The sequence below is a fragment of the Serinus canaria genome, chromosome 2 (assembly GCF_022539315.1).
Source record: "Serinus canaria isolate serCan28SL12 chromosome 2, serCan2020, whole genome shotgun sequence".
In the NCBI taxonomy this organism is placed as follows: domain Eukaryota; kingdom Metazoa; phylum Chordata; class Aves; order Passeriformes; family Fringillidae; genus Serinus; species Serinus canaria.
Window position 1 is genome coordinate 12,068,745 of NC_066315.1, and position 13,170 is coordinate 12,081,914.

A 13,170-nucleotide genomic window follows, 5' to 3' on the forward strand; every position below is an offset into this window, starting at 1 on the left:
GGTCAACTGTCCTGGCTGTGTCCCCTCCTAAGGCACCCCCAGGCTGGTGGTGAGCAGGGGTGCTGGAGAGGCAGCCCTGATGCTGTGGGAGCTGTGCTGAGCAGTGGCCAGCTCCCTGGGCTCTTACCAGCACCTCTCTGGCTGCCAACACCAAGCACTGAGAGGGCTGCTGAGAGGAGATGAGCTCTGTCTCAGCCAGACCAATATGCACCATTTTCATGTCGTGTTCCACTCTCTGCTTCAAACCTTATAAGCACAGAAAAAATTACAATATAAAGGTAGGTTCCAGAGGTACAAATTATAGTACCAATGCAAGGGAGTACATATTGGGGTTTTTTTCCAAGATTTGACTCTTCAAAATACCACCCCCTTTCCCCAGAAAAAGGGCACTACCTACTGCACTACTGCACAGAGTGTGCTGCTGCAGATTATCATGGAGAACAGAGTGATGTGTTCAAGAATGAACTGCACCATTTAGTGCTGAACACATCCATTAGTGGACATTAGAATAAGAATGTGGATAAAGTCTTTGGGTCAGGAAGGCATTTAACTACTGATTCCCAGGAACTGCAGAACTGCAGGGAAAGAGGATTACCCAGTGCTCACCTTGTTCTTGCATTCATTTTTAAGCCTCTGCACTAGGCCATTTAATACAGGAAAAAATTCTCATGATGCACTTCCAACCCTCCAATTGCAAATCTATCTGCTTAAGCCTGCTCTTCCTTGTTCACCTCTCTCTTTCCCACATGCTTAATGTTTTGGGAGTCTTGAAAACAAACACTGCACTTTTTGACATCAAGGAATATATCAACACAGGCTTTGATGAGAACAGTACTGTCAGGATATAAATAATAAAGAGCATGTATTACTCTGAGATTCTTGAACATGAAAGAACCTGCCTTATTTTAATTAAAATAATAGGGACCCTTACTGACATTACTGCTCAATCTAGAATTCCTTTTCCAATACTTTTAACTACGCCAACTTCAAAACAAGCAATGCAAGAGAAAAAAAAACAAACATTTGCAAAATATCCATAAAGATAAAAAGATTCCACTTTTATTGAAATTTTTGGTTGTTGAAACTGTTTTTTAACAAGAGAAACAAATCACATATGAATTACAATACATTTAGAACTTATGTGCAATAGGATTGGTCTATAAACCACATGCTGTATAAAATTGTTGCATAAGAAACCACTGATGGATAATAAGTGAAAATATGTATTGATTTGTGTGCTATAGCAACAGTATCAGTACATCTTGAGTTTTAGACTTGGAATGAGATCTATTACAATAACTTGAGAGTATACACACTTTTCCTATAAATTTCTATTCATTTTGTAGACTCAAGTAAAGCAGGTTAATAGATCAAGGTTTAAAGAATGTATGTCAAGTGACCAGACAACTTATTTATTGAATCAAAAAAGTCAAACAGAAAAAAAAGCATTTAGGAACAGACTTCCTCTTGATTTCATGTTCAGCCTTTGGGCCAGAGCTGAAGGCACACAACACATAAAATATAGCACTACTATTTTTGACTAGCAAGAAATCCAAAAGGTAAAAGCAAAGACATAAAACACATTTGAAAACTTGGCTTGAGTTTTGCTCTGGATGGATAAAGACCTCAGTCACTGGAGCTGCTATTTATTTTGGAAACAGGCTGTCCATACCTAATTAAAGCAGAACACAAGTAGATTGCACACGTATTGGGTCATATAACAATCTTATGCAAATCACACTCTGACTTCAACACGAATTTCCCACGCACTCCATGCTGCAAGTTTTTGTCTTGAGCCCTTTAGAAGTACTGGAGGAAGTCCAATAAAGAAGAAAGCCCCATTTCCCTGCCACAAGGCATGCAAGGGTTTGTTTAATGAAAACTAACCCAAACTCTGCCCGGGTTGCCACAGTTGTGGTTCTTTGGCTGTTGATTACATGATCACCTGTCTAAATCAAGACTTTAAAATCTCGGTGAGGGGATGAATAATTAGAGACAGGGTGGTTGAAAGCAGGGTTACTCAAGATCAGATTGCTGGATCAGCAGTCAAGGGAGAAGTTGCAGTCGTGCAATATCTTTCACATTCCCACAGGAGAACTCTGAGCCCCCATTCTTCCCTAAACACACACATTTTCTCTGGTGTTTTTTCGAGGCAGCCGCAGCACTGTATTACAGTTTCAAGCCATGAACTATCTTGGCATGCCTGATTGGCCTAAGAGAATTAGAGCAAAATATTATTTCAGTTGAGTGGATTTTGATAAAAAGCATGTAGGTATCAATGAAATTTCCCAAGTAAGCTGTTCTTGTCTAGAGGCCTTAGGGCTGATGACATGATGCTTGGCTTCTCTTCACAGATTTGCCACTGACCTGTTTTGTGACCCTCTTTAGTGCTCCCTTTCTTTTCCTCCTGCCCAGATGTCTGCTTAAATTGTGGATGTGTCAAGGGAGAAATTACCCCCTTCCATGCATTTTTGCCAATCAAACATTGGTTTTGGTCGCTGGTTCTTTTGTGCTGCTAGGAAAGGAAATTCTAACACCCTTGGCTCCAAAATCCCATCACTGTCACCAAAATGACCAGGAGCTTCAATAGAGAAGATAGGTTGTACTGGAGCAATTTTGTAAATATTTTGATATAGGTTTGTTTTGCATCTGCATTTAGCATATAATGGGATGGGAAATGATCATAATTTTTTTTTTCTTGACTCTAATACACTTTAGCATATTATTCTGTTCTCTGATCAATCATTTCACTGTATTAATAAAATCATGCTGCAAATGTCTTCACTAGCATATTTTTTATGTCTTCATCTCATCAGGAAAAGAAAGCCCTTGTCACTAGAGAAGCCCTGACAAGGCTTGTCATCTTTTTTCTTGTCTTTCTTTTCAGTGTCACTGGATTCTGTTGCAGATACTGATAATTTGATAGCATGTCTTTCATACTGGGATACATCAGATGTTGTCTAGTGCTTCTGTTCTGAGAAAAAAAAGAAATCCCTGAAGTATAACATAAAGTTACCATGATTTTATATCATATATAAGTGGAGGATAAAATTAAAGATCTATCTAACTAGTATAGCCTTCATTGTTACTTTTTCACCTTCCTTTTTCATTTAATACTTGACCAAAGGAAAAATAGGCATGATCCAAGGAGGAAAGAATCTTGGACCTTCAAACTCTTTGTGAAATGCCCTAAGTCACTAAAGTGATATACAACTTTCTGTTAGCTTGGATCACCCTCTAACATCCATGCATTTATACATCCATTAATATCATAGCTGACTGTAAACAGATCCATGCTACAGATTTAAAGGATAGTTTAAACACCAGGAGAGTTCATTTTCTGCACATTCTGGACTATAATCTGTGGTATACCATGAAACAGAGGTAGATGGGTTTTTAATGCAATCTTTCATGTTTTCTGGTTGTTCTATAAAGCATATAATGATATGTTAATAGCTAATTGCTTTAAAATTCCACAAAATAAGACCTGAAAAAGGGTTACAATGCTTCCTTGGTAACATTCTCCAGTTATTTGTTGCATATCTCTATCTTCTTTTACTTATGTTGATTTCTTCTTTAAGCTAAACAATCCTTCTTTTCATTCTTCCTTGTAAATCTAATAAACTGGCACTTGAACTTTTAAGGGAGACTACAAATAAAATTAATGTAATATTCCAGATGTGAAAGTCTTATTGATTTAACCTGACATTAAAAGAATTTACTTCTATCCTGAACTTTAATCAACCTCACAATTCCCTTTTAAAGCAAAATTCTTGTTGGGCATATAATTTCATTAAACTCCCTACAGTCCAACTATGCCTTTTCATTGAATAATTGAACAAACACAGTGACCATCTATCTATTAGCTGTTTTAAGCATTTATTTACTCCTTTAAAATTCTCTTTGGTTTATTTTTTTTTATTCAGCTGTTGCAGCTCCTGTAATATATGTCACTGAGACAGAAATTTACTGTGATTTTCTTTGAGGGGATCTGCTTCTCCTGACAGCTTGGAAAGACTCTGCACTTGGTGAGAGAACTGATTTTCATGTGGAAATCTGATCATGCCCATCACAGGTGAAAAATCTGCCCAAACCTGGACAAACTGAAAGAAAATGAAAACCAGCAGGTTACAGGCAGCTGTTGTGTGATAGCACAGCTTTGCTGCTGATTGCTGGGGCTGAGGCAGCACAGGAGCCCCTGTCCTTGCCCAGGTCCTTGGGAACAGCCCCAGCCTGCCATGACCCAGGAGCTCTGTCAGTCCCCTGGGCTGTCAGTCCCTCTGATGTCCCTCAGTCACCCCAGCCCAGGTCCCTCCCGATGTTCAGGGAGGTGCCAGGGCTGGGGATGTCCCCAGTGTCCCCTGGCCACACTGATCCTGACTGGGGTTGGGAGTCCCATGTGGTCCCTAGCACCCTAGCCATCACCCTGCAGGATTCCCTGACATCCCCAACTGAGGCCACAGAGGGACTTGAAAATTCCAGTGGTGGCTACTGTGATGTGATGGGGAATCTATGGGTACAAGAAAATGGGAATGGGTGAAATCAGACCCACTGGAGCTGGTAATGTGGAGAGGCAGGCATGTCTGAGGCCCTGCTGGGTCTGTTCCTTCCACATACTTCTAATCTGCACATCTCAGAAACTTCTGCTTCTAAAAATGATACAGGAAGAGGACATTTAATTAAGGTAAACCTGTCTAGATTGTGATCTGCAAGTGTTGCCAGATGAACTCTAGCAAAACAGATCAAGACTTTTTAATTATTTACCCAGAGGACAATTAGTAAATATTTACCATTTAAAGCCTAATTAAAATAGAAGCAAGAGTACAGTCAAGTTAAGCACCTTGTCTTGGAGGTCATTCCAGTGCTTTTTGGCAAAAGACATTTATGGGAAAGCCTTGCAGATAAACAGATCTGAACGCTGACTGAAGCAGACCTTTTTATTACAGCACGTAAATCATTGAACTCTAATCTCTTTAATTGGCCTTGATCAGACTTACTTTTTTTTTCCAGGAAAAAAAAATGGCATGTTACAGTACCTCAGGACAATTTGGGCCTGTTTGTTTTTGTTTTTTTTGTTTTTGGTTTTTTTTTTTTTAACACAGGAATTTGAGAAAGAAATGCTGTTATGCTCATCTAACGTACCAGTTGCAGTGAACATAATGGTTACTTCTAAACATGGTTAAAATTCTGAGAAGGGTTTTCTAGAACTCCCAAAAAGTTTTCGGGTATGTGTTGTAAGAAGATAAATTAGTTTTAAGTAGGGTGTTCTAGAGGTGGGCTTGAGTCAAAACCTTTTTCTGGAGCAATTCCAAACACATAATGGAATCTCCTGAGCTGGAAGAAACCCACAAGGATTAATAAAGTCTAACTCCTGTCCCTGCACAGAGCAGCCCCAAGAATGCCACCAGATGCCTGAAAGGGTTGCCCAAACACTTCTTGAAGTCTAGTAGGGTTTGTGCTGTGACCACTTCCCTGGGCAGCTTGTTCCAGTGTCATGTGGAAATTGAATCAAAACCTGAGCTTTCCTTACAAGGATATTAGGAATATAAAGATCTTATATGCACACAAGTTCAACCAAAATCCAAATCCAAGAAAATCTGTACATTGGAGAAATAATTTTGCATATTTTGCTTAATATGACCTTTCAGCCTTATGGACCACAGTACTGGTTCTGCAGCTGAATATCAGTGTGTCTGAATGGATTTATGCCAGAAGAAACTTAATATATTTTGTATCTTATAAAATGGGGTTTTGTTGTGATAGGTGTTTATCTGTAGACAGCTAGAGAAGAACTCAGAACAGTATACTGATTTTTGCAGTCTCTGTCCACTGTATTTGTCCTTAGGGATGGGTCTTGTAATTAAATGTGGTCATAAATCTGAATGGAGCAATGAGAGCTGAGGTTCACCCCTATCAAAATCACTTGCTGACACAGAAAAGAAATTTGAAATTTCTACTACAGTGAGAACTAAAAAAAAAATAATCCTTTACTTGCCTGAATAAATATATTTAAATTTCTGCTTTGCACTTCATATCACAGCAGAAGCATTCTGGTTTGCCACAACTCGCCTTTCTACTGACTATAAAGCTGACTGTTTCATGAATTTAGGACAGATTTATGAAAAAATTTAGTACTAAAATCCCATTTGCCAGCTCATGACTTGCAGAATCAAAATCTATGGATTGTCCCAATTACTGAATACCATAGAAGGGAATCTAAAAAAAAAAAAGGTGACTGAAAGGAATAAAGTGAGTGACCCCAGGACTGTGTTAAATTGTTAGCACAGAGGCTGCTGAGCCCTTGGGGCAAGTTCTTGTATTAATGTAGATGTAGATCCCATGAATAATGTTTAAAAAAAATAGCATTTTCATTGTTTCACAAACCCTGCTCAATCTTTTGATACTGTGGGCTGAGTAAGTAAAAGGTAAACATGGTCCACATTAAAGCAGTGAAGATAGCTGCTCTGTCACTTTCCCCTCCCCTTCTTTTTTCTTGGATAGATTCATGGACTCTGCAGAGAATAAGTTGGGACACGGAGTTCCATGTAGCTTTGTTTCTCTCTTGGAATGCAGTGTTCCACGTTATTGCAAGCCCAGGTGCCATTTCAGTGCAGCAGCACTTTAACAATAGCCCATTTCCATATATTTCAAGAGGGGGAGAAACTATTGTTTATTAGAAGAATTCTAAGTAATTGGCAGCCGTCACAAATTCTCCAGCTGGCCGAGTGCTAATGTGTTATTAGCTGAATCTCTGAACATTTTGTGATCATTATGAATAGGCATAGGGCAAGTTGTTGTTGTTTATAATGGAAATATTAAAATTAGCATACGTATGTAAGTATATAAATACACACACGCACACGTATATTCCTGTAAACATTCACTGCATCTGGTTACAGAGCCTCTCTTGTTGGATTGCTCTGAGCTATGTAATTGAGGATTTCAGAGGGGAATTGATGTGTGACTGATAAAGGATTTGACATGCTGTGACTCTGACTTTAATATGTGAACCAAGCTATTAATGGGGTTTCCTATGCAAAAGGAGGAACTCTCAATATTGCATTGTGTTTTTTTTCTAGAAGCTTGAAAAAAGTTAGATTGTGTCTTTGGTGGCCAGTGAACAACAGTCTATTCATAAAGGCCATAAAAGGAGCAAAGCTAAAGCTCTAATGGAACTCCTAGGCTACAAGTGAGAGAAACAAAATTAGGCTTTCAGTTCAGAGCAAGTTCTTTTAAGGCTGATTTCCATAAAATGGAGTTTTAAGAGAAGGTTGGACCAATCACAGTGTGATAAAACTTGTTTGACCTGGAAAATATCAGCCCATTTAGATGTGGTGAACACTTTTAGTGCTATTATCAAAGCTTAACAAATGGAAAGCTAACAACAGATTTCTAGCTTAAAAAAAGGGAGGCAACAGATTTCTTTATCAAGTCAATTTTTAATATGCCAGCATATTAAAAATTTGTCTCATAATTCCAGTATGTTCCTTCCAAGAAATTTTAGTAAATTGAATTGAATACCACTGTTTGGTTCTTCGTCTTGGGACCTACATAATGCTGAAAAGCTTATTCAGATCAGGACAGAATTTAAAATATTTTCACCATTCTTGCATTTAATGTGTAACTTCACTGTAAATATTAAATCATTTATCTGAATTTAATCAAGCTTGCAGCTGAAAATTGTAAAGGAACACTCTTCCACTGCACACACTTTTAGCCTTACAAACTCTTCTTCTCACAGACCATGACTGTGACAGTCATAGGAAATTTTGCTCCTGTCTATGTAAACTGTTCTATTGCCTTTCACATTTTTGAGATCTAGTAACCCATGTTTATAAGACAGCGATCTCTTTCACTTCAGGTTGGCCTCTATAAAATCAGTTGGTTTTTATAGAATGTAAATTGGTCCTATTCAAAATTTAAATAGTGTAACTGTGGCCTCCAAACTGTAATATGCAGCGAGAGACATCTCACTTAACATTGGTTTATACTGTAATATAAATCTTTGTTAATTTTCTGAACTCTCTCAGTGGTTAATGGACAAAAGAATTTCAGTGTAATCTATTCTAGTTGTTTTAGGTACCTGTCTTAAGCTGGGTAGCAAAATCACTAGAGTTTTATCCATTTACTAAAGAAAAAGCTCTCTGGCTGGACACACACCTAAAGATATGTATCATTAGATGTATATATATATGTATACCAAAGAAATGTAAAGAGAGCTGGATATGTGAGATTATTTTAATTTGTCTCACAGAGTACAAACCCTACAAAAAATTTAAAGCATGTAGATTGATCTTTGTTAAGATATCTTGGTTTGCACTAGTCCTAATCACAGTAATTTTATCTAAATGAAGAGTTTCTTGTGGAAACACCCTTATGTGTATTGCTTAGATGTCATGCAGGCCTTTACATCCAACATTACAACATCACCATTCAGGTGTTTGGACACCAGCTGGAATTTTCAGCCCTCAGTAACACACAAAATATTCACATCATCCAAATTAGGTGACTAATTCAGGAAGAATTAAGAAGACAAAGGTAAGGGATTAAATTCCTTTTATAGTCAGTGGGGAGAGAAAAAAGACTTTTGTCAAACTCTGCTTCCTCTTGTATGGAGTAATGAAATAATTATTGGACCAAGGGAGAGCCTTAATAGCTTAGAAACTGGAGAGAGATGTCTCCTGCAAGCAGTCTTACATTTTAAATAAAATGGAGCATTTTCAATAGCAGTGAAAGTGCTTACCTGGAAACCCTTAACCTTGGCATTACAAAACAATAAGCTCTTGAGATTCAGTCCTGCAAATCAGAGAACAAACTGGAGATCCAGCATCATCTGGCTAACCAGAGATATCAGTGATTCCATCTCTGGGAGTTGAGAAAAAATCTCTAACCATTAACTGGCTGGGCAGAAAGAGAGGTGTCTCCCTTAACCACCAGCAAAGAGGAGGAATGTTCAGAATTTTGTTATCAGAGAAGGATTGTAAATTTTGCTATGACTTGGGATAAGTGCCAATACATGCAGAGCCTGCATAAACAAGGGTTCACTTGGCAAAGTGCAAAACAACTGGGGAGCATTTCTGAAACTGGTAGGTGTATGGTTTCAAGTAGTTTTGTGATTTTTTAGTTTAAGGTACATATAATGAAGGTTTTATGCCTAAATAAAAATGTATTTATTTCAGCAGTTCCACAGTAAACAAAGCCTGTATTCAACACAAGGGATGAGTCACTGCTCTCAGGGAACACCCCTCTCATAGCTTTCCCACATTGCTAAGTATACAAAGAAACTCCCCTTCCAAATATTTCTCACCACCTGGGTGGGTTAAAATATCCTCGTAGTAAAGGGAGGAGAAAAGGCGTAGGAAATATTTCAACAGAGCTCAGAAACACATAATACCTTTTCTCCCATGTTCTTAAAGACTTTCCACATTTTCCAAGAAGCAGCTTGTCATCATTGCTTTTTTGTGCAGCAGATTCTCTGAGAAGCAGAAAGAGCTAATGTTTATGAGGATAAGATCAAAGTCTCAGCAAGCACTGTTCTTCTCTCCTTATATGACATGAAACCAAATCCTGCAATAGTTTGCCTAATGCATTAGACAAACATTTATAATACTGATACCAACAACACGCTGTCAGACTTTTATATTAAATGTTGACTCATGTTTTGCCTACAAAAAGTGGTGCTGAAACAAACAATGGTCTGATATAGAAGAAAAAAAGACATATCAAAATTTAATCTTCAGATTGCTTGTGTACAAGACACAGTATGCTCAGCTTTGTGCAATTGGTAGTTGCTTTTTCCCCCTTTTTGTAAGAAAAGTAGAAATGGTTTTGCTTTAACTTATTGTTCTTGACCGAGTTCTTAAACTCACATTAGAAAAAATATATGAGTTATTTACAAAAGACTTAATCTCTGATATCTATATTAAAGACTTAATCTCCAGCTATCATTGTCTAGGTATTGTTTAGGTTATTTTTTACAAGAAAGGAAAAAAAAAAAAAAAAAGCAAAAAGATTAATATTTGCAGTGTTATCTCCTTGGTTTAACCCAGAGAATTGCAATGACCCAGCAGTAAGTTGAGGTCCATAAGTGTTATAACACCAGCAACACAGCTAGTTATGTGAAGCTTAATTAGCTAACATGCCTCATGATCTTCTGAAAAATGATACTTTGAAAGGAAAAGGAATTAAGTCATGCTAAGTCATGGGTTACAAAGCAAAGACTGAGGAGAAGGTATTCCCCAAATTATTTGAATGAGACATTTAGAAAATTTGGGGATTAGTAAAATACTATGTTATTTAGATTTGGAAAGGACCATTCAAACTGTGTTTTGTGAACACCAATCTCAAACAGAATTTAAAGGCAAAAGAAATAGGACAGCTACATCCCACATACCAAAGCAACAAGTGCAGCTCTGCAATTTAGGACTTAAATTAACTTGTGATGATTCAAAATTAAAAACAAAGATGATCTCTTGAGAATCCAATACTTGAGTTCATAAGAATGGAGAATGGAGTTCAGTGTCCTTTCATGCTCATGGTCCTCAAACATATTTAGCTCATACAGCAACAAAAGCAGTTTATCCATTCTGAAGGATCAGGAACATCTGGGTCATGTGAGGGCTGGCTTAGCAAGAGAGGCAGAAAAAGCTAAGTTTAATCAAGTGAAGTCCAAGTGAAAATTATGAAGAAATTAAAGAGATGTCTCAGGAAAGAGTGTTAGGATAGATGCTCCTAGGTGAAATTATTTTTGACAGGTTTTACTTCAAGACCTCATATCTAATTCCCAAAGAGTTTGCAAACACCAAAGTTACATCAAGGCTTGTCAACAGAATGGGGTGTATGGACCATTTACCTTTCTTGACAGCTCATATTTCCTTGGCAGAAAATAGTAAACCTTTGTGTAGACCCAAGATAACTAATCCATTGCTTAGATGAGTCACCCTGTATATTTTGTTGAAATGACAAGAGTACACCCAGTCCCCTGGCTGGTTAGACATTAACCAGAAGTTAAATGCACTATTAACTTCAACCTCTATTAGTGTTTAGTTCTGAGAAGATCACATTCCAATAAGTACCTGTTAATATTTTATTTTTGTAAAGTAGACAGCTCTGCTTCCTGTAAGTCAAATAGACACACAAAGTAGGAAAGAAAACACAGGAGTTGCTACACAGGCCAGCCCAGCAGACTATTTGCTTGTTTACCATGGTGACAAGCTCCAATTGCTACACCAAAAAGTTGGGACAAAACTGCACCCAGAATGCAGCCTGTTCTTCAGGTGATTTTTTCTGTTTAACTTAAGAAGAAGAAGGTGGTGTAGAAGGCAAACATTTTTTCCATCTCTTCCTTTTAGTAAATGTTTAGTAACTTTTTAGTAAACTACCATTACATGTCTAAGTATTGTCAGCCTCCACGACCATTATTTGGAAACCCAAGGTTTCAGGTCTGGATTTTTAGGCATTCCATATCCCACACATATTTTCTCCTCTGAAGATGGAGGTTAAAGAGTGAAAGTTGTAACCCTCCAAAGCTGCACCAGTTTCAGCTGAAATAATGAGTCCTGTCTCTAGCAGGAAAAGATTACAAAAAATTAATTTAAAAATCTTAACTTTTCTATTTTCCTTTAGGAGTTGCTCAGATATTTTACTGGTTGCTCCTCTCAGTGTTGTTTGAGAGGAAGACTCTGAAGGGACACTCTCAATCCTTGAGCAAAAGCACTGTAGAATACCAGGCATGAGGCTCAAACAACTGCTCCCTCAGAAGCTACACCCAAAAATTCTGCTCTAGCTCTGAGCAGCAGCTCAGTACTGTGGGCTGCTGCTCTTTCATGGGGAATTCCTCCTACAACATGAGCCTTGATGAGATCAATGTCTTTGGGGTCTGAGGCAATGCTTTCCTTAGTCATAGGGTGAATTGGGACTAAGTTATCTGAGATAAATTCTTTGGGAGTCTGATTTCACACAAACCAGTGAAGAAAGCCACAAAGCAAATGAGAAAGCTTTTCTTTATTGCTGTTATCTTAAGTCATAATTTAGTAAGGCCACTCAGACTAACAAAAGATTTGAGTCCTTCAAAAGCAGTCAAACTCATTAGTATTGTTGAGATGTGTTTAGATGGCAGAAACTATATATTGTGCTTTTACAATTCCCCAGAGAATATACCACTATTGTGATTTACTCTCACAGAAAATCATTGCTTTGACCAGTGGCCAACAGGGAAGAATTTGCTTTTTTTTTTCCCCCAGCAAACAAACACTAATTATATAAGTTAATCACTAAAGTAGGCTCAGGAGGTCATGTTTCACTGAATGAAACTACAGGAAATGTCCTTGGAATAACTACAGTCAATTAGATGAGTTTCAATTATAACATAAATGTAAGGAACAAGAAATGCAGATGGATACCCTAGATAAATCAAGAATGCAAGATAAAAAATGCTTTTGCAACCTGTTAAGGTTCAAATATTTTACTTTTCCTAAACAAATATCAGGTTTCTAAAATTAAGATGGAGTTAATGATGCTTGTGAAACCAAAATACAGCAATTCTTCTATCACAATCTTTTTATTTAATTTCTGTTAAAGAAGCATTGGAGAAGAGGAGTTTTTCAAAGGTTGCTACAAAACTCTTATTTTTGGAAAAAAACTTCAACCCCAAGTTTTTTGTATAATTATTAAAATAAAATAAAGGATTTTATATCATAAGAATTCCAGTATTTTTGAAACACCTTTCCACCTTAGGACAGAAAGATAAAACACCAAAAGTGTCAAAATCATTCCATGTGTACTCAAACAAGAAAAGGTTACTTTCAGGGATATGGCACTTCCTCAGCCCATGAATCTTGTTCTTGTACTAGATTTTTATTATCTTAGAGAAGTAGTATCTTTCAATATAGTCTAATAAAAAGAGAATTCTGCAGCAGAATTTTTCCTGGTCACAGCTGCTGCATTTTAGAGCTAATCATGGTGAAGTATATTTCCTAACTAGTTCTATAATTCCCTAAACATAGTCACCTAAAAGTTAGGTCGCAGACCTACTCTCTAGAAAAGGGACTTCAGCAAATAAAAAATACATTGTTTAGAAGTGTCCTGTACTCATAAATACTTGTAGTCAAACATGATCAGAGTATGTGATAAACTTTAGGTGAAAACTTTTTACGAAGTTTCTTAGGAGCT

General features: G+C 37.4%; 1 long non-coding RNA gene across 1 annotated transcript; it reads right to left on the minus strand.

The window, feature by feature from the left end:
- Positions 1–2,892: 2,892 nt before the first annotated feature.
- LOC115484951 (uncharacterized) lies at positions 2,893–10,936 on the minus strand. Its single transcript, XR_003945670.1, has 3 exons — positions 10,853–10,936; positions 9,395–9,475; positions 2,893–2,974 (listed from the first exon to the last, which is right to left on the minus strand). It is a non-coding gene; the product is annotated as an uncharacterized LOC115484951 (long non-coding RNA).
- Between the last annotated feature and the right edge of the window lie 2,234 nt (positions 10,937–13,170).